Source organism: Nicotiana tabacum, chromosome 1, assembly GCF_000715075.1.
Source record: "Nicotiana tabacum cultivar K326 chromosome 1, ASM71507v2, whole genome shotgun sequence".
NCBI classification, from domain to species: Eukaryota; Viridiplantae; Streptophyta; class Magnoliopsida; order Solanales; family Solanaceae; genus Nicotiana; species Nicotiana tabacum.
Window position 1 is genome coordinate 131818298 of NC_134080.1, and position 21704 is coordinate 131840001.

Sequence of the window (21704 nt, forward strand, 5' to 3'; positions counted from 1 at the left end):
CACCTGGAATGGTTACAAGTGGTTCAATCCTATCCCTAGGTAGAATCTATAAAATGAGGGTTAAAACCTCAAGTTCTTGTTAATTAATCTTTCCCAACCCCAAATTATCTTTTCCAAAATTAATTCAGAGTTAATGGGCGAGTCCTAGGGTTAGCTAATCTCTTTGGAAACATTAAAGAACAAGAATAATTAAAGAAACAATAACTCACTTCACAAAAGGATAAAAATCATTCAATACATAAGCACAACAAGATATTTAATCCACACTTTAAACAAGAATATTTTCATAAACAAGATTCAAGTGTTGGATAAAATACTACACACTTAGATATACAATACAAAGCAAGGAAATGAAGAAAGCAACATAAATGGGCAAGAAATTCTCAACCAAAAGCTTCATATCTTCAAGACCAAAGTGTGTGTGCAAAGCCCTAGCTTCCAAAACTTATTCTCTCTAGCCCTAAGAATTGAAAATAAGCCAAAGATCTGTTATAAATGAGCTGGTTTGGGTATTAAAGGGGTTGGGGTCAAAAAATGTGAAATTCCAGAACTGCCCAGTTTTCACGCCCAATTTCTTCATCGCGTTCGCGGTCACGCCTTCGTATTCGCGAAGGGTTGCTTTCCTCAGTCATCGCGTTCGCGTTCACACCTTCGCATTCGTGAAGGATCATGTTCTGCTTCATCGCGTTCGCGTTGTGTACTTCGCGTTCGCGAAGGTCTAGCTGGCTACTTCTTCACGTTCGCGTAGTACCTTTGTGTTCACGTAGTACCTTTGTGTTCGCGAAGAGTAAACCACTGGGCAGTTTCTCATTGTCCATTTTAGCTCTTTTTGACTTGTTTTTACTTGGTTTCTTCACCATTACCTCTAAATCACATACAACCTGTAAAATAGAAGTAAATGACATCAAATACACGATTTTATCGCTCAAACATAGCAAAAGTATAGGTTTAAAGATAAGATAAGTTGGTAAAATACCAACTTATCAACAATTCAAACTTAATTCTACTCCGGACCTCCAAATCACAATTCAGACGCGCTCGTACATCCAAAATTACCTAACGGAGCTAACAGAATCATCAAAATTCAAATCCGAGGTCGTTTACACATAAGTCAAAATCCGGTTAACTTTTCCAACTTAAGCTTCCAAATAAGAGACTAAGTGTCTCACTTCATTCTGAAATCACTCCGGACCCGAACCAACTAACCCGGTAAGTCATAATACAGTTGTATAACACAAAAGAAGAAGAAAAATAGAGAAATTGGATCACAACTCTTGAAATGACTGGACGGATCGTTAAAGATATAAAACACATCCAAGGGTAGTTGTATGAATATTTGTCTAGCGTCTCTTCCCCTTTTTCCGATGTCTCCGTCTTTCTTCTCTTTACTTCTCTTTTGTTATCCACTTCCCCAAAACTTAATCCAAATCAAAATTAAGCAGTTGGTTATCGCTTTTTAAGTATTAAAACCGAAAAAATGCACCTCATCCTGAAACCACTTATAGTATCGAATTAGGCATGAATTTTATGTTAGCTTTAACTAACAACTTAATCAATATATGTAGTTTGTTATATGTCAGTTAATAAGCCAAGTAGAGCCATAAGATTTATCAAGATGAAACAGAAAGCTTAGCTAAAAGAACCAAGTCGAACTTGTTAGCAGAGTAGCACACAGCAACGAACATAACATTTGAGCAAAAGCAAGTCTCACCTCTCAGCAGAACTCGTAATGTTAGGTTTCAGCAGCGCCAACACGGAGAACAATAGGAGGAAGAAAAATGAATCAACCAACATCCATAAAAAGAAAATCTAACTGCGCAAAATAGAGGGAGGAAGAGGATGAGCTGAAAAACATTGAGTCCAACTGCGTTGGCAGTCACCTTTTACAAGACCTACACTCCTCGCTCTTTGAAAATACATATCCAGCTAGCAATGACTCTAACCCTATAAGAATGACCTCAACCCAAATTACATAGCTTTAATTCCAAACCTAAAAGGAAAAACAAAGACGGAACGATAGAGATCTACCAACACAGAAGCACACCACGTGCTTGACAAAGCAAAGTACACCTCAACACCTGATAGACGCGGCAAACATCTTATTACAAATCGTCATCTTCTCCAGTCTTGTTTTGGTGTGAAGAGTTATACTGGAAGCAACTTGGGCTTGGGTTCAATTCGACCAGAACTCTCGACTACCAAAAACCCAGGAACAAAATCAATAGCCCACAATACCAAACTTAGGGAGAAAACGAAGGGGAAAAAGAGATCTATACCTTGAAGAATCTAAAGAGAGGCAGAGAGGGGAGAGAGAGAGAGCACGGGGGAGATGTAAACTGAAGACGGTGCTAGCGCATACGTGTTGAACAAAAGGGATGTACATAGAATAGTTTTCAACCACTTAGAGGGCAGATTTCCAAAAATAACCCCGAAGCAGAGATGGAAAATTCCAAAAATAAAACCGAAGCAAGACGACAAAGAGCACCTCAACTCCCGCTTCTAAATAAGCAGAAAATTTGAGACTTTGCTTGATGCTCCATAATTTTGTAGTGAGACTTGATGTAGACTTCATCTTACCTGCATATCCCAATATCCATTTTTCTTGGTCATCCCTAAAGATCCCATCAAAAGCAGCATCTCCAATTATAAGTGTGCATCTTGACACTGCCATCATTATTAAGCTTCATCTTCCTACAGAAGGAGGTGACCAAGCAATTAGTTTAACTAATTTAGACACAGAATTTCGTAAAAAATACTTCATCAATTTTCTTAGCGTAATCTCTAATTTGCTTGCATATATGGGTTCTTATTTTCAATTAAATTTCTATTGCGCTCTTTCCAAATTTACCACATAATTAAAAACACATGTAGCGTTACAGGAGAGTTGCCAATCATAATGTATTATATCATCAAGCCATTCAAGTAAAATAATGTCCTATATTTGATATTGGACAACTTATAAATATATGTGCAGAGTCTTCCACATCTCCATCACTTAGGAGATTCAATTATTTGTATGGTAAATCTAAGCTCATTTGACACAAGTCTTTTATGTCGCACGAGCCAAATAATTTTTCTGAAATACTAAATTTCTAATATTAGTCCATCTCCTATCATTTGGACTAATGTCATTATTACCAATCATCTCATGCGGTGATTTTGTACTAAATTTTTCATTACCTGTTCCATTAATTACAAATGAGCTAATCTACAAAACAATAATATTAGAGATAAAATAGTATTTATGCATGGCCTTTGTTTACCCTAAAATCCGAGTAACAGTTAAATTTATATTGTGATTTTAAAGATATGTGATTTAATCCAATACCAATTGATAAACAAGGAGTTAAATATATAAATTGAAGAAATAAAGCAAGTCAAACCAGTGTGCAAGCCAAGTCTTGACCTCGAGTTATGGTGGCCTCGAGGTAGGTTAGTAAGAACAACAAAATTGTAAGGCAATACTGATGAATAGTAAGCAAGAAAGTGAAGAATGTATATTCCTTTTTCAATGAATCATGCGTTACAAATGAATGTGATCCCCTTTATATTGTAGGGGGATCCTAAATAAGGTACACTTCTAATTATAGTAGGGAATCTTATTAGACAGTTGTCTAACCGCCAAGTACAAATCCGTTCCGGATTTTACGCCTGGATCTTCAGGCCGTTGCGGGAATCTCGCTCTTTTTGTTACTTAACCATAATGGTATTATCTCGAGGTTGGACATACTCGGCCTTGGTCTTCATCGAGCACTTCGGTCTTCAAGTTCTATATTCAGCCATCGGGCTCGATCCAGGTCCGTTTTGATCTTTTTCTCGAAGCAACTCCCCGAGCATACGAAATCGGGCATACCTGATTTTGACTTTATACAGATAATCCCCGGGTTTCTTAGAAAAAGATGATAAGAAACGATTTGAGCCTCGATTTTTCGAAGCCTTTGATGATGACGTCATCCCCGTGACATATGCGCTCGAAGTGACCAAAACGTCCCGTCGGTTCGCTTCCCCAAAATGTTAAATGCTTGCCGGTGGCAGTCAGCCACTAGCGCCGTCCAACCGTCGTCGTTTGCCTATAAATACAAGGCTCCTTATTCGAATTAAAAACTTTAGTTCCATCTTTAAACCACCTTCAAACTTCTTTGATCTCTCCCCCTCTTCATCTCTCTCTCTCTCACCACCTGCTACTTCCGCTCTTTTAGCGGCGAAAGATATCAAACTCCGCCTCTTTCTGCTTCCTCTAACCTAAATCAATGGCGAAAATCTTTAAAATCGTTCCTCAAAAGGAGAAAGCTTCCTCCTCCTCTTTCCGGCTGGTCGGCGATAGAGCACTAGCCCTTCACGAGATTGTTCCCGGCCCCTGTGTCATAAAGAAATTGTTCCCGGCCCCTGTGTCATAAAGAAAGACTTCAAAGTTGAAAATCCCTCCACGATTCCTGGCCGATGCGAGCATGTATCGAGGTATATTTGCTCGATAACAAAGAAACACCTCGAGGCCATGAAGAGGGATTGTGGCGGGGGGATGAGGTCGTGGTACAGATCCCCACCCCGAGAAGAGTATCACCGCTCATGTGGAGGGGTTCCTAAGTATTTACACTTACCCCTTCACATTGGGTCTCATCGATCCAATCGTGTTCGACTTTTGCAAGAGGTATCAGGTCACCCTCTTCTTCATCATTCAGCTGGTGGACTGAGCCTATATCCACAGGAATGAAAGCCTTTTCCCCTCCGGACTAGCATCACACATTTTTCTATATAATGGAGCAGTTGATATTTTAAGCAACCGTGAATAACACGAGAAGAAAAGACAAGAAATTCAATTTCTCAAAAAAAAAGAATGAAGTTGAAGAAATTTCACTAATTGAATTCAATATTTCATTCCTTCCTAGAAGATTGCGTGTCCCTTAAACCAAATATTTTATGTCCTAAAATGGTTATTCCATTTCTTACTAGAACGAAAGCGAATAGATTTTGGGTACAATATTTTATTTCATGTTATTCTTTCTACACCTAAAATTTATAATTATTCATCAAATAATAAAATTATTTTATTAAAAAGGTAGTTAAATTTATGTCGAACAAGCTAAAGGGATGGTAAATTCAAACAGGACAAGGACGCGGAAGCGGAACACAAATACTTTACCGATTATCATTAACTTCTTTTTGGCTGTTTCAACAGTGAGGTTGGTTGGTGAAACTACAAGTAATTACATTGAAAAATAAGATGTAGAAAAATAAATAAATATTATTCAAGCTGAGGTGCGGATATCTCGCTATCTTTAAGGAGATTCAAACCCACTACGGTAGTATCTTCATTGGTCCAGCAGTAATACTCTTGACTTGTCCCCTCCAGAATACAACAACCCGACAACGTCGTATAACTCGAACAAATTCTGGACAACTTGTTGAGTCCAAAACTCCACCAAAATGAACATCTTCCTTCAACAAAGATAATATTCTTTTTTGTACATAATAAGTTGGAGACATAGATTTTTCTCCTTCTCTTAACTCTCTTTTTCACTACACCAATTTCATTTTTTTCATGCACACTATAATATTTTCTCATTTACAACACAAGAAAGAAACACCACTATTTATAGATGTAAACACTGCTACTTTGTTATTTATTCTATCGAAGAAATTTTATATCTATAAATAGTGGTGTTTCTTCCTTGTGTTGTAGATGAAAAAATATTGTCGTGTGCATGAAAAAATGAAATTTGTGCAGTGAAAAAGAGAGTTAAGAGAATGAGAAAAATCTATGTCACGACCCGGATTTTCCACCCTCGGGAGTCGTGATGGCGCCTACTAGTGAAAGCTAGGCAATCCAACCATTAAATTATTTACCTTTTTCCCATTTTTAATCATTTAACAATTAAGAGCCAACATTACATAAATAGCGGAAATTTAAAAGCGGAAGACTGAAATTGTAATATTTTAATAAAGATGTCAATACCAAGTCAAACATAAACTACCCAAGACTGGTGTCACAATTCCACAGACTGTCTAGGAATACTACAAATAAAGGTCCGAAAGAGTTATTGCAACACTATCTCTGAAATACATAAAGGAAACAGAACAAAATGATAGAAGGAGACGCAAAGGCCTGCGGAAGCCGACAGGACTACCTCGGATCTCCGGATGGACTGGAGGCAGCAACCCCAAAGCTAAGGTCCAAAAGCTGCTGCACTAGGATCTGCACACAGTGCAGAGTGTAGTATCAGCACAACCGACCCCATGTGCAGGTAAGTGCCTAGCATAATCTTGACGAAGTAATGACAAGGTTAGGACCAGACTACCAAATAAACCGGTGCAGTTAAATCATATACCGTGGAAAATAAAAGTAGGAATGTACAATTAAGAATGGGAGGGGGAAACATGCCGCGGGGAATTGTCAAATGATAACAGAATGACAACAGGTAAATACAAGGAACACCATAACTCAATTATCAAAAAGAATCAGAAATCAAACAAGTACACGGCATCACCCTTCGTGCTTTTACTCTCGTCCTCACCATAAGAATTAATATAATCTGCACGGCATCAACCTTCGTGTTTTCACTCTCGTCCTCACCATAAAATCAATATAATCTGCACGGAATTGTACATCGTGCGGCACGGCATCACCCTTCGTGCTTTTACACTCTTCCTCACAAAATCATACACGGCATTCACCCTTCGTGCTTTAACACTCTCTCACCAAAACAATGTACGGCATCACCCTTCGTGCTTTAACACTCTTCCTTACCCAAACAACAATCACAAGAAATAAGGGCAAGAAAATAAATAAAATTACAATAAAATCCCGGGAAGGAAACAATAGTACAACAATCAAATCCTGGCAGGGAAACAATATCAAAACATCAACATCCCGGCAAGGGAGATAGCATTAAAAGCAACAACATCCCGGCAAGGGAGACAATATAATAATCCTCTTCTTTTTTTTTAACATTTACTTCACAACTCACTACACAACTTGAGTCAATGCTCTATAAGGTTCAATTATCAATTTTACTTCCACAATTCATTTTACAACTTGAGCCAACACTCTTCAATATTCAATTACCAATATTACTTCCACAAGCTTTGCTCAAATAGAATTATCACATAAGGCATGAACAATACAAACGGAGTCATAATAATCATAATATAAGACTCACGGGCATGCTTGACACTAACATATAGATACTCGTCACCATGCCTATACGTCGTACTCAATAAATAACACATATAAAATAGGACATAACTCTTAATCCCTAAAGCTAAGGTTAGACCAAACACTTACCTCAAACTTCCACGGCCAACTCAAGCGTCAAACACCGCTTTTCCTTTAGAATTTGCCTCCAAATAACTCGTATCTAGACCAAATTGATTTAACAACATCAATAAGTGCTAAAGAATTCATATCCAATGCTTAATTATAGATTTTCTATCATTTTCCCCAAAAAGTCAAAAATTGACCCCGGGCTCACTTGGTCAAAATACGAGGTTCGGACCAAAACCCGATCACCCATTCACCCACGAGCCCGAATATGTAATTAGTTTCGGAATCTGACCCCAAAACGAGGTCTAAATTCCAATTATTCAAAAAGCCCTAACTCTACATAAATTCCCAATTTTCTACCATTAAGAACATGATTTAGGCCTAGAAATCTAATGGGTGTTAACGGAAATTGAATAAAACAAGTCTAAGAATATATACCTATGGTTTTGTGGTGAAATCCTCCTTCAAAAATCGCCCAAGTTTGAGTTTAAGTGAAAAAGTTATGAAGTTTTGAAGAAATTCCATTTTGCTGCTGGTTTAAAATAACTAGGCATTTAGTCACTGCGTTCGCGTGCCTTTGGCCGCGTTCGCATAGGGTTGACTAACTAGACCTACGCGTTCGTGATCTAAGGGTTGCGTTCGCACAGGGTTACAACTACCCAGCCCCCAACCCCTCTCCTATTCTATGCGTTCATGACAGCCCGGGTGCGTTCGCGTAGTGTGAACTCCTAAGGTTCCGTGTTCGCACTTGGTTCTATGCGATCGCATAGTGCAAACCTGCCTCCCTCCCAATTTGTTTAGTGCATTCGCATGGGTTACCACGCGTTCGCATAGAGTAAAAACTCATACACCAGCAAATAACAAAAACACCAGATTTCTAAGTCCAAAAACACTCTGACGCCTATCTGAAACTCACCCGAGCCCTCGGGGCTCCAAACCAAACATGTACACAACCTCAAAAGCATCCTACAGACTTACTTGTGCAATCAAATCGCCAAAATAACATCTTAAACAACGAATTTAGCGTAGAAATCTAAGAAAAATCTCAAAAGTTTCAAAGTTTCAAACTTCACAAATACGGGTCCAAATCAAATCAAATGACCTCCGTTTCTTACCAAATTTTACAAGAACAACTCAAACATCATATTGAACCTGTACCGGGCTCCAGAACCAAAATACGGGCCCGATACCATGAAATTTAAATATAATCACATTTCCAAAAACTATTATATTTTCAGTAAAACAATTTCTTTCAAAAATTTATTTCTCGGACTTGGGACCTCAGAATTCGATTCCGAGCATACGCCCAAGTCCCATATTTTCCTACGGACCCTTTGGGACCATCAAATCACATGTCCGGGTCCGTTTACCCAAAATATTGACCAAAGTCAACTTAAATTCAATTTTAAAAGCCAAATTAATTGTCACGCCCCAAAATCCGAGGAGCGCGATCGGCGCTCAACCGAATAAACCCGACTGAGCAAGTCTGATAGGTTTCATTCTACCCAAACAACTTCATGATTAAATAGGAGATGGACTCCTTTAATCAGATTTAGTAAGTATTTCATTAACAACTTCCATTAGCAACTTAAATCATAATTATCAAAATATTACAAGTTTCATAGATCCTTGCCAAACATCAATATTTCTATTTAAATTCCAACACCCGACACTACCCACAACCTGTCTACGGAGCCTCTAAATACAACTGAAGAATAATACGGAAATACCGGCAACAAGGCTCCGGTTGTACCTTACACAAATACCAAAATAAGACTCCGGGAAGAAAAGCGGCATGAGCCACGCAGGGCCCTGAGAGGAAAGGGGCTCACCAATACAGCTAACGAAAAGTGGAGGAGGTGTCTGCCGGTGGACTGGAGTACCTGCTATGGATCCACCTACAATCATAACACGAATGTAGCGCCCCCGGCAAAAGGGACGTCAGCATATTTGAATTGTACTGGTATGTATGAACAAACTTGCCCTAAGTAAACTCAAACCATACACAAGTAACAAGTAGTAATGGAACCAACAATCAAAAACACATGAAAGAAAACCATCAAGCCAAACAAGTTAAAATCTCTCCATTTCCCCTTCAACATTTTCACATCAATGATTTCACAACTTTCTCATATTTTCATTTCAATAGTGATTTCGATCACTTTTCTACCCTTATTACCTCGGCCACCTTTATCACCACAACCCACACCTTATTACTTCGTGTTGCGGCGTGCAACCCGATCCCACCGAACAATCACAATTCACAAACAACACAATAGCAACAACAATAACAATTCACAAAGAACAACAACAACAATTCTCAAAGAATTTCTATAGCCATCAATACTATTTCCATCATATTCAACAACTCATATGCATTTTATGTCACCGCGATAATTGCCAATACAAGCCATATATGTTATTACCACAGTTGTTCCAACTGCATCATTTACGATTTCCTTCCATCATTTGTTTCTCAACTCTTACCACATAACACATTCACAATCACACATTTGGTTTATTGCCAATTACGTACACCATTATATCGGGAGACTTAACCACGAACAATCAAATCATACCAATCACAAGAATTCCACAAATAATCCACGTAGATATCACATATCAAATATTCGTACACCAAACAAAATGACTTTACAAAGGTCAAAGTTAGCCATACATACCTCGTTTGAGCTTTCCTTAAGTTACTACGACGTTTCGAAAATTCTAGCAATCCCAATCTACTTGAGACATAACAAAATTAACACAAATTAGGAAGGTATTCATGGTTTCAGCTCATTTGAACATTTTATCAAACACTAGTTGAGCATCTTGATTTTAAATTCCTTTTACAAGATTTTCTTCTTTCCCCAACCCAATCTTTACTTATTTATATTCATCAACCTTCCCACAAACCTAATTTGTACATGCATGTATACATAATACTATTACCCCAAGAATCATACCCCAATAACCCACCTCACAATCTCTACAATACCAACACAACCTAGGTTAGGCACCTATGACTTCCAATCCCCATCCCATGAGTTACAATACTTAATCCACACTCATATTTCCATAATAACTCCATATATGTAAGTCTAAGGTGTAGGATTACCTCTTGTAGACCAAATCTTGAAAGACAAATTTGGGGTGTTCTTGAGATTTTGAAGAAACCCTATGAAACCCAATCAAAATCATGTTGTAACTAGTGATTGAGAAGTGAAATCACCATGAAAACACACTTAAAAACTCACCTTAGGTGTGCAATTGGATGCCTTGGTCGAGTTGGGGGTGTAGAGGAAGCCCTAAGCTTGAGAAATGACTCAAATTCTCTTATTTCCATCCTTTAAGATATTTAAAAACCTTCCAGGTGCGCGAACTTGCGCTATGTTCGCACGCGGGAGGCAGAATACTCAGCATAATGCGCGACTTTGCGCTAATGTTCGCGCTAGAGACACCTGCCCAGTAAAATGGTCATAACTTTCCGTATACACCTTCAAATGATGAACGGTTTATTGCGTTGGAAACTAGACTCAAAGGGCGTTAATTTGATAGGTTATGTATGACACAACTCCTTATATAACTGGAGATATGATCGTTCAAAGTGAGGTCTTGTGTGCACTCATTTACAGATTTTGTCTAATATGAAACTTTTCTAACTTGGCTTAGACTTAGGCCTCTCCTTAGACCCCAATTTACCTCTAATATGAATTATATGCTTATTAACATATCCAATTGATACCCATTATATCATGAATCCTCATTTGCACACAAAATGAAATAATTAGCCTACCTTGGCACGACGAAATCTCAAATTACTTGGAAAAATTTTCTGGGGCTTTACATTAATATTTTCATCACATTTACACATAAAAGCGTTCCGGATATACGTCGCACCGTGCATGCAAATCGAGGTGAGGGAAAGGGAGGCTTCTAAGGCCTCGAATCACAGAATTTACTCGTAAATCAAGTGATGACCTTTTGGGTCATCACATCCTCCACCGCTAAAACATCCGTTCGTCCTCGAACGAATATAAGAATGAAGTACCTGAGTCAGAAAAAAGATGGGAATAACGGCTCCGCATATCGGACTCGGACTCCCAGGTCGATGCCTCAGCAGGCTGACCTCTCCACTGAACATGAACAAAAGGGAAACTCTTCCATCTCAATTGACGAACCTGCTAGTCTAGAATAGCTACCGACTCCTCCTCATATGACAAGTCCTTGTCCAACTGGACAATGCTGAAATCTAACACGTGGGATAGATCGTCGTGATACTTCCGAAGCATGGACACATGAAACACTGGATGCACAGCTGATAAACTTGACGGCAATGCAAGTCTATAAGCCACCTCTCCCACTCGATTAAGAATCTCAAACGGGCCAATGAACCTAGGTCTAAGCTTGCCCTTCTTTCCAAATCTCATCATGCCCTTCATAGGCGACACCTGAATCAACACTCGCTCACCAACCATGAATGCCACATCACGAACCTTACGGTCAGCATAACTCTTTTCCCTGGACTATGCTGTACAAAGCCTATCCTGAATGATCTTGACCTTGTCCAAGGCATCCTGCACTAGATCTATACCCAACAACCGGGCCTCTCCCGGCTCAAACCATCCAACCGGCGACCGACACCGCCTACCATACAAAGCCTCATAAGGAGCCATCTGGATACTCGACTAGTAGCTGTTGTTGTAGGCAAACTCCGCTAAAGGCAAAAACTGATCCCACGAGCCTCCAAAGTCAATGACACAAGCTCGGAGCATATCCTCCAAAATCTGAATAGTCCGCTCAAACTGCTTGTCCGTCTAAGGATGGAATGCTATGCTCAACTCGACTCGTGTGCCCAACTTACGCTGAACTGCTCTCTAGAAATGCAAGGTAAACTACGTACCTCGATCAGAAATGATAGACACGGGCACACCATGAAGACGAACAATCTCCCGGATATAGATCTCAGCTAACCTCTCAGAAGAATAGGAGACTGCCACAGGAATGAAATGCGTTGACTTAGTCAGCCTATCAACAATAACTCACACTGCATCGAACTTTCTCTGAGTCTGTGGGAGTCCCACAACAAAGTCCATAGTGATACGCTTCCACTTTCACTCGAGAAGCTCAATCCTCTGAAACAAACCACCAGGTCTCTGATGCTCGTACTTTACCTGCTGAGAGTTCAAACACCGAGCCACATACGCAACAATATCCTTCTTCATCCTTATCCACCAATAATGCTGCCGCAAATCCTGATACATCTTAGCGGCGCCCGGATGAATAGAGTACCAGGAACTATGGGCCTTCTCTAAAATCAACTCTCAGAATCTATCCACATTAGGCACACAAGCTTGACCCTGTGGTCTCAAAACTCCATATCTCCTAATGTAACCTTCTTGGCACCACCATGTTGCACCGTGTCTCTAAGGACACACAAATGAGGATCATCATACTGTCGATCTCGAATATGCTCCAATAAAGAAGAACGAGCGACTGTGCAAGCTAATACACGACTAGGCTCAAAAGCATCCAACCTCACAAACTGATTGGCCAAATCCTAAACATCCAAAGGCAAGCGATCTCTCACCGACCAAAATATACGCAAGACTGCCCAAACTGGCTGACTTCCTACTCAAAGCATCGGCCACCACATTGACCTTTCCTGGATGATATAATATGGTGATATCATAGTCCTTAAATAGCTCCAACCACCTTCTCTGCCTCAAATTTAGCTCCTTCTTCTTGAACAAATACTGAACACTCTTGTGATCCGTGAATACCTCACATGCCACGCCATACAGATAATGCCTCCAAATCTTCAACGCATGAACAATGGCTGCTAACTCCAAATCATGGACCGGATAGTTCTTCTCATGAATCTTCAACTGACGCGAAGCATAAGCAACGACCTTGCCATCCTGCATCAACACCGCACCAAGTCCATTATAAGATGCATCACAATAGACTATATATAGCCCTGAACCTGTGGGCAAAACCAACGTTGGCGCCGTAGTCAAAGCTGTCTTGAGCTTCTGAAAGCTCGCCTCACACTCGTCCGACCACCTAAACTGGGCACCCTTCTGGGTCAACCTGGTCATTGGGGCTACAATAGATGAAAACCCCTCCACAAAGCAACGATAATAGCATGCCAAACCTAAGAAACTCCGGATCTCTGTAGCTGATGCTAGTCTAGGCTAGTTCATGACTACCTCTATCTTCTTCGGATCTACCTGAATAACCTCTACTGAAACAACATAACCCAAGAAAGCAACTAAACTCAACCAGAACTCACACTTCAAAAACTTAGCATACAACTAACTATCTCTCAAAGTTTGAAGAACCACTCTCAAATACTGCTCATGCTCTTACCGACTGCGAGAATAGATCAAAATGTCATCAATGAAGACTATCACGAATGAATACAAGTAAGGCCCGAACACTCGGTTCATCAAATCCATAAAAGTTGCTGGGGCATTTGTCAACCCAAATAACATCACCAAGAACTCATAATGCCCGTACCGAGTGTGGAAAGCTGTCTTAGGGACATCGGATGCCCTGATCCTTAACTGATGGTAGCCAGATCTCAAGTCAATCTTCGAAAATACCTTGGCACCCTGAAGCTGATCAAACAAATCATCAATCATCGGCAATGGATACTTATTCTTGATTGTAACCTTGTTCAACTACTGGTAATCAATACACGTCCTCATCGATCTGTCCTTCTTCTTAACAAATAACACCGGCGCACCCCAAGGCGAGACACTAGGTCTAATGAAGCCTTTTTCAAGTAAGTCTTGCAACTACTCCTTCAAATCCTTCAACTCAGGCGGGGCCATACGATACGGCAAGATAGAAATGGGCTGAGTGCCCGGAGCCAAATCAATGCAGAAGTCAATATCCCTGTCGGGTGGCATACCCGGCAGATCTGAAGGAAATACCTTAGGAAACTCACGAACAACAGGCACAAAATCAATAGAAGGAACCTCGGCACTAGAATCACGAACATATGCCAAATAAGCCAAACACCCCTTCTCGACCATACGTCGAGCCTTCATAAATGAGATAACACCACAGGTAGAATGACCAGGAGTCCCTCTCCACTCTAAATAAGGCAAGCCCAGCAAGGCTAAGGTCACAGTCTTAGCGTGACAGTCCAAGATAGCATGGTATGGTGATAACCAGTCCATCCCTAATATGACATCAAAATCAACCATGTCCAAAAGTAACAAATCTACACGAGTCTCAACACCCCCGATCACAACTATACATGAATGATGGACACAATCTACCATGATAGAATCACCCCCCGGTGTAGACACATATACAGGAGCACTCAAGCAATCACTAGGCATGACCAGATACGGTGCAAAATAAGATGGCACATAGGAGTACGTAGATCATGGATCAAATAGAACTGAAGCATCTCTACTACAAACCAGAATCGTACCTGTGATAACTGTATCGGAAGCCTCAGCCTTAGGCCTAGCTGGAAGAGCATAACATCGGGGCTAGGCCCCACCACCTTGAACTACATCTCTAGGACGGCTTGCTGTTGGCTGGCCTCCACATATAGCGGCCTGACCTTCACCTCTAATACCTCTACGTCCACCTCTAGCACCTCTATCTCCACCTTTAATTGGCTGAGTGGGCTGTGGAACACTCGGTGCCTGAACCATGGCAGGGGAACCCTGATGCTAAGAGCTGCTCGATACTCGAGGGCAAAATCTAGCAATGTGACCCATATCACCACAAGTATAACAAGCCCTCGGCTGCTAAGACTGCTGACCCTGACGACCTAAATGACCACCCCGAAGACTCTAAAGCGCCGGTGCACTGATAGGAGCTGGTGGTGCACTGTAGGACTGCTGATCAGAATACTGCATATGAAAACCACGGCCACCTGAAGCGCCGTGAGAAACTTGAAGTGCTAACTGAAAAGGCCTAGGAGGATGGCCTCTACTATATGAATCCCTGCCTCTAGACGAGGCGCCACTAAATCTACCTGAATAACGAGGCCTCTTGTCAGATCCTTGACCACCTCCCTGCGATAGAACCATCTCATCTCTCCTGGCCACATTGGCCGCCTCCTAAAAAGAAATTTCACTCCCCGTCTCCTTAGACATCTGAAGTCGAATAGGCTGAATGATCCCCTCAATGAACCTCCTCACTCTCTCTCTCTCTCTCTCTCTCAGTGGGGAGTATAAGAAGAGCATGACAGGCTAAATCAATAAACTTGGTCTCGTACTGAGTAATAGTCATAGAACCTTATTGGAGACGCTAAAACTGCCTCTGATAGATCTCTCTCTGAGTGATAGGGAGAAACTTCTCCAGAAATAGCTGAGAAAACTGCTCCCAAGTCAACGCTGGTAACCCGGCTGGTCTAGCCAAACAATAATCTCTCCACCAAGTTTTGGCAGATCCAGACAAGTGAAAAGTAGCAAAGTTGACCCCAATGGTCTCCACTATTCCCATGTTCCTAAGAACCTCATAACAGCTATCTAAATAATCTTGGGGATCCTCAGAAGATGCACTGCTGAAAGTGGTAGTGAAGAGCTTGGTAAACCTATCCAATCTCCATAAGGCATCAACAGACGTAGCTGCTCCATTACCAGTCTGAGCTACCATACCCGGCTGAACTACTCCAACTGGCTGAGCTACTGGAGTCTGAAACTGGGGAGCCATCTGCTCCAGAGTGTGGGTAGCAAGAGTGTGGGATCCTCCTCCAGCCTGAGAGACGGCTGGTGCTACAGGAAGCAAGCCTGCCCGGGTGACACTCTCCATAAGGCCCACTAGACTAACCAGAGCATCCTGGAGTAATGGGGTAGCAATGAACCCCGCTGGGACCTGAGCTGGGCCCACCGAAACTGCCCAGGCCGGAACCTCATCATCAAACTCAACCTGAGGCTTCGCTGCTGGTGCTGTTGCTCTAGTCTGAGCTTTGCCCCTACCTCGGCCTCTAGCACGGCCTCGGCCTCGCCCTCTACGCCTTGTGGGAGCTGCTGCCGGGGGCTCGGGCTGCTGATCAGTGGATGAGGAAGCGCAAGTTCTCGCCATCTGCAAAAGAACAGAGTAGAAATTCAATTAGCATTGAGAAACCAAACTGCACGATAGGAAAGAATAGATGTGAAGTTTTTCCTAACTCTATAGACTCTGGGGATAAATACAGACATCTCCGTACCAATCCCTCATACTCTACTAAGTTTGTTCGTGAATTATGAGACCTATGTAACCTAGAACACTGATACCAACTTGTCACGACCCAGATTTCCGGGAGTCGTGATGGCGCCTACTAGTGAAAGCTAGGCAAGGCAACCATTAAATTATTTACCTTTTTCCCATTTTTAATCCTTTAACAATTAAGAGCCAACATTACATAAACAACGAAAATTTAAAAGCGGAAGATTGAAATTGTAATATTTTAATAAAGATGTCAATACCAAGCCATACATAAACTACCCAAGACTGGTGTCACAATTTCACGGACTGTCTAGGAATACTACAAATAAAGGTCTAAAAGAGTTATTACAACACTATCTCTGAAATACATAAAAGAAACAGAACAAAAGGATAAAAGGAGACGCTAAGGCCAGTGGACGCCGGCAGGACTACCTCGATTCTCCGGATGAACTAGAGGCAGCAACCCCAAAGTTAAGGTCCAAAAGTTGCTGCACCGGGATCTCCACACAATGCAGAGTGTAGTATCAGCACAACCGACCCCATGTGCTGGTAAGTGCCTAGCATAACCTCCGCGAAGTAGTGACGAGGCTAGGACCAGACTAACAAATAAACCAATGCAGTTAAATCATATACAGCGGAAAATAAAAGCAAAAATGTACAGTTAAGAATGGGAAGGGGAAACATGCTGCGGGGAAGCATCAAATGATAACAGAATGACAACAGTTAAATACAAGGAACACCATAACTCAATTATCAACAAGAATCAGAAATCAAACAAGTACACTGCATCACCCTTCGTGCTTTTACTCTCGTCCTCACCATAAGAATTAATATAATCTGCACGGCATCAACCTTCGTGTTTTCACTCTCGTCCTCACCATAAAATCAATATAATCGGTACGGAATTGTACATCGTGCGGGGCGGCATCACCCTTCGCGCTTTTACACTCTTCCTCACAAAATCATACACCGCATTCACCCTTCGTGCTTTAACACTCTCTCACCAAAATAATGCACGGCATCACCCTTCGTGCTTTAACACTCTTCCTTACCCAAACAACAATCACAAGAAATAAGGGCAAGGAAATAAATGAAATCACAATAAAATCCCGCCAAGGGAACAACAGTACAACAATCAAATCCCGGCAAGGGAACAATATCAAAACATCAACATCTCGGCAAAGGAGATAGCATTAAAAGCAACAACATCCCGACAAGGGAGACAATATAATAATCCTCTTCTTTTTTCACATTTACTTTATAACTCACAACACAACTTGAGCCAATGCTCTATAAGGTTCAATTACAAATTTAACTTCCACAATTCATTTTACAACTTGAGCCAACACTCTTCAATATTAAACTACCAATATTACTTCCACAAGCTTTGCTCAAATAGAATCATCACATAAGGCATGAACAATACAAACGGAGTCATAATAGTCATAATATAAGATTCACAGGCATGCTTGACACCAACGTATAGATACTCGTCACCATGCCTATACGTCGTACTCAATAAATAACACATAGCAAATAGGACACAACTCCTAACCCCTCAAGCTAAGTTTAGACCAAACACTTACCTCAAACTTCCACGGCCAACTCAAGCCTCAAACATCGCTTTTCCTTTAGAATTCGCCTCTAAATAACTCATATGTAGACCAAATTGATTTAAAAACATCAATAAGTGCTAAAGAATTCATAACCAATGCTTAATTATAGGTTTTCTATCATTTTCCCCAAAAAGTCAAAAATCGACCTCGGGCCCGCTTGGTCAAAACACGAGGTTCGGACCAAAACCCGATCACCCATTCATCCACGAGCCCGAATATTTAATTAGTTTCGGAATCCGACCCAAAATGAGGTCTAAATTCTAATTATTCAAAAGGCCCTAACTCTACCCAAATTCCCAATTTTCTACCCTTAAGAACATGATTTAGACCTAGAAATCTAATGGGTGTTAAGGGAAATTAAAGAAAACAAGTCTAAGAATACATACCTATGGTTTTATGGTGAAATCCTCCTTCAAAAATTGCCCAAGTTTGAGTTTAAGTGAAAAAGTTATGAAGTTTTGAAGAAATTCCATTTTGCTGCTGGTTTAAAATAACTGGCCATTTATTCACTGTGTTTGCGTGCCTATGGCCGCGTTCGCATAAGGTTGACTAACTAGACCTACGCGTTCGCGAGCTAAGGGTTGCGTTCGCACAGGGTTACAACTGCCCAGCCCCCAGCCCCTCTCCTATTATATGCGTTCACGACAGCCTGGGTGCGTTCGCGTAGTGTGAACTCCTAAGGCTCCGTGTTCGCACCTGGTTCTATGCAATCGCATAGTGCAAACCTGCCTCCCTCCCAATTTGTTTAGTGCATTCGCATGGGTTACCACACGTTCGCATAGAGTAAAAACTCAGACACCAGCAAATAACAAAAACACCAGATTTCTAAGTCCAAAAACACTCTGACGCCTATTTGAAACTCACCCAATCCCTCGGGGCTCCAAACCAAACATGTACACAACCTCAAAAGCATCCTACAGACTTACTTGTGCAATCAAATCGCCAAAATAACATCTTAAACAACGAATTTAGCATAGAAATCTAAGAAAAATCTCAAAAGTTTCGAAGTTTCAAACTTCACAAAGACGGGTCTGAATCACATTAAACGACCTCCATTTCCTACCAAATTTTACAGGAACAAGTCAAACAACATATTAATCCTGTACTAGACTCTGAAACCAAAATATGGTCCCGTTACCATAAAGTTTAAATATAATCACATTTCCAAAAATTCTTATATTTTCAGTAAAACAATTTCTTTCAAAAATTCATTTCTCGGGCTTGGGACCTCGGAAAATTCCGGGCATACGCCCAAGTCCCATATTTTTCTACAGACCCTCCGGGATCGTCAAATCACAGGTTCGGGTCTGTTTACCCAAAATATTGACCGAAGTCAACTTAAATTCAATTTTGAAAGCCAAATTCATATTTTATCACATTTCCACATAAAAGCGTTCCGGATATACGCTCGGACCACGCACGCAAATCGGGGTGTGGAAAAAGGAGGCTTTTAAGGCCTCAAAACACAGAATTTACTCGTAAAACAAGTGATGACATTTTGGGTCATCACAATCTAAGTCTCCAACTTATTATCTACAAAAAAGAATATTATCTTTGTTGAAGGAAGGTGTTCTTTTTGGTGGAGCTTTGGACTCAACAACTTGTCCAGAGTTTGTTAGAGTCATACGACGTTGTCGGGCTGTTGTATCCTGGAAGGGACAAATCAAGAGTATTATTGCTGGACCGATGAAGATACTAACGCAGTGGGCTTGAATCTTCTTAAAGGGAGCGGGATATCCACGCCTCAGCCTGAAGAATATTTATTTATTTTTCTATTCTTGTTTTTTAACTATAATTACTTGTAATTTCACCAACAAGGTTTAATGGTTTCAATTATTTTATTAATCTTTAAATAAGTTATTTATTACATTAGAAGATTAGGAAAGAGGAAATTGAAATAAAGAAATAGTGAAAATTAAGTTCACACGTATTTGTTAGTAATCTATATTTGTAAACTAATTCTGGAGAATATAAAATAACATATAAATAGAAATGAAAAACAGAAACATAATTTTAATCCGAGCCCACTGAATTCATTGTGTTTCCTTAAGGAATTTAATCCCCTCCTAGTACCCAAGGTGGTGGATTATTTCCACCCAGATAGAACGAATTACACACTGGTGCAGTGGTACTTCAAACCCCAGTGTTTCAGCGAACACAAAGTTCGGTAGCAAATCACACTTACTGTTGCTTTCTTTGAAGTTAAAACAATGCAGAAGAAGGAGGAGAAACTCAGAAAATCATATGAAATTCCGAGAGAATAGACTTGTATTTATAGCCAAAGTTGATTTGAAATCTGAAGAGGTGCAACTCTTCAGAATGGTTGTTTATGCAAAACTGCCATAGCATAAATGTCAGAGCATAAATGCCATAACATAAATGGATATTTACTCAACAATAAAAAGGGAAAATAAAGAGGGAAAATTGAAGAAGGTAGTTTAATTTTCAGTTACACAACTGAAAAATGGAAACTGATTGGATTTAATATTAATATTCTATTATTAAAACGGATATTTAATAACATTTCTGTTAATATTTTACTATTAATAAATAAATTTGTTCCAAAAAATTAATCAATCAATTGACCGAAGCCGAGCGAGCGAGCGACAACGCGAGGCTTGCCTTCTTCTCAACTCCTTAAGAGCTAGAAGAAGAGCAATTGCTTATATACCTATAAAAACCCCTTCCTCTTCCAATATGGGACAATGTCCCTTTGCCGGGAGGGGGGGACTTAAAATTTCACTTAAAAATTTCATTTCCTTCCATTTCCCATTCACACGTTTTTAAGAATTTAATATACTTAAAACCCCAAGAGTATTTCGCGAGACTCCATTAGTACCATTCGTTAAAAACTTACGGGCACCGAACGTTTATACCCAAGTAATAAATAAATGACATGTGTCATAGTATTTAACTAAAACTACTATTAATTAATCATAGTTAACTACCATATCTTTTGCACCATCTTAAAAAATAATGTGTGAATATATGTCACGACCCCAAATGCCCTGCTCGTGATCGCGCCTATCACAGTACTAGGCAAGCCAAACCAACATTTTACCCCATCGAATTCTTTTATAAAAATCATTTTCTAAAACCAATTAAGTCTCAAATTCTTCAAGTGTAATATATAAATCAACAGAAATGTACAGAAAATCGTATGAAATACACTAACACAGCCTGAATCCGGTGTCACTAGTCATGAGCCTCTAAGTACAACCAAAACACGGTCTGAATAATACAAAATAGTCTGAAATAACAAAATACTAAGATAGGAAGGATGAAGGGAGGCTACGAACATTGTGCAGCTACCTTGCGATCTCCGGATAAACTCTAAGAGTGTTGGAAGCTCTCACTCTGATGCTCGGGCACCTGGATCTGCAAACAAGGTACAGGGAGTAACGTGAGTACGCCAACTCAGTAAGTAACTAAAGTAAATAAAGTCTGAGTGCAGTGACGAGCATTTAAAATCACATAAGAAGTCTCAACAAAAATATCAAGTCAAAATCCGCAAATCAATAGCCAGTTATCTCGTAAAAGTCCAGTTTCAATTCAAAATCATTTGAAAACACTTATTCAACATTTTTCAAAAGAGGCTCAGTATAAAAGAAGAGTGAAATGTCACAGACAAGCCTATCGGGCAAGGTATC

General features: G+C 40.3%; 1 long non-coding RNA gene across 1 annotated transcript; it reads right to left on the reverse strand.

Annotated features, from left to right (window-relative positions):
- Positions 1–219: 219 nt before the first annotated feature.
- LOC142181125 (uncharacterized) lies at positions 220–2195 on the reverse strand. Its single transcript, XR_012709447.1, has 2 exons — positions 1712–2195; positions 220–881 (listed from the first exon to the last, which is right to left on the reverse strand). It is a non-coding gene; the product is annotated as an uncharacterized LOC142181125 (long non-coding RNA).
- Between the last annotated feature and the right edge of the window lie 19509 nt (positions 2196–21704).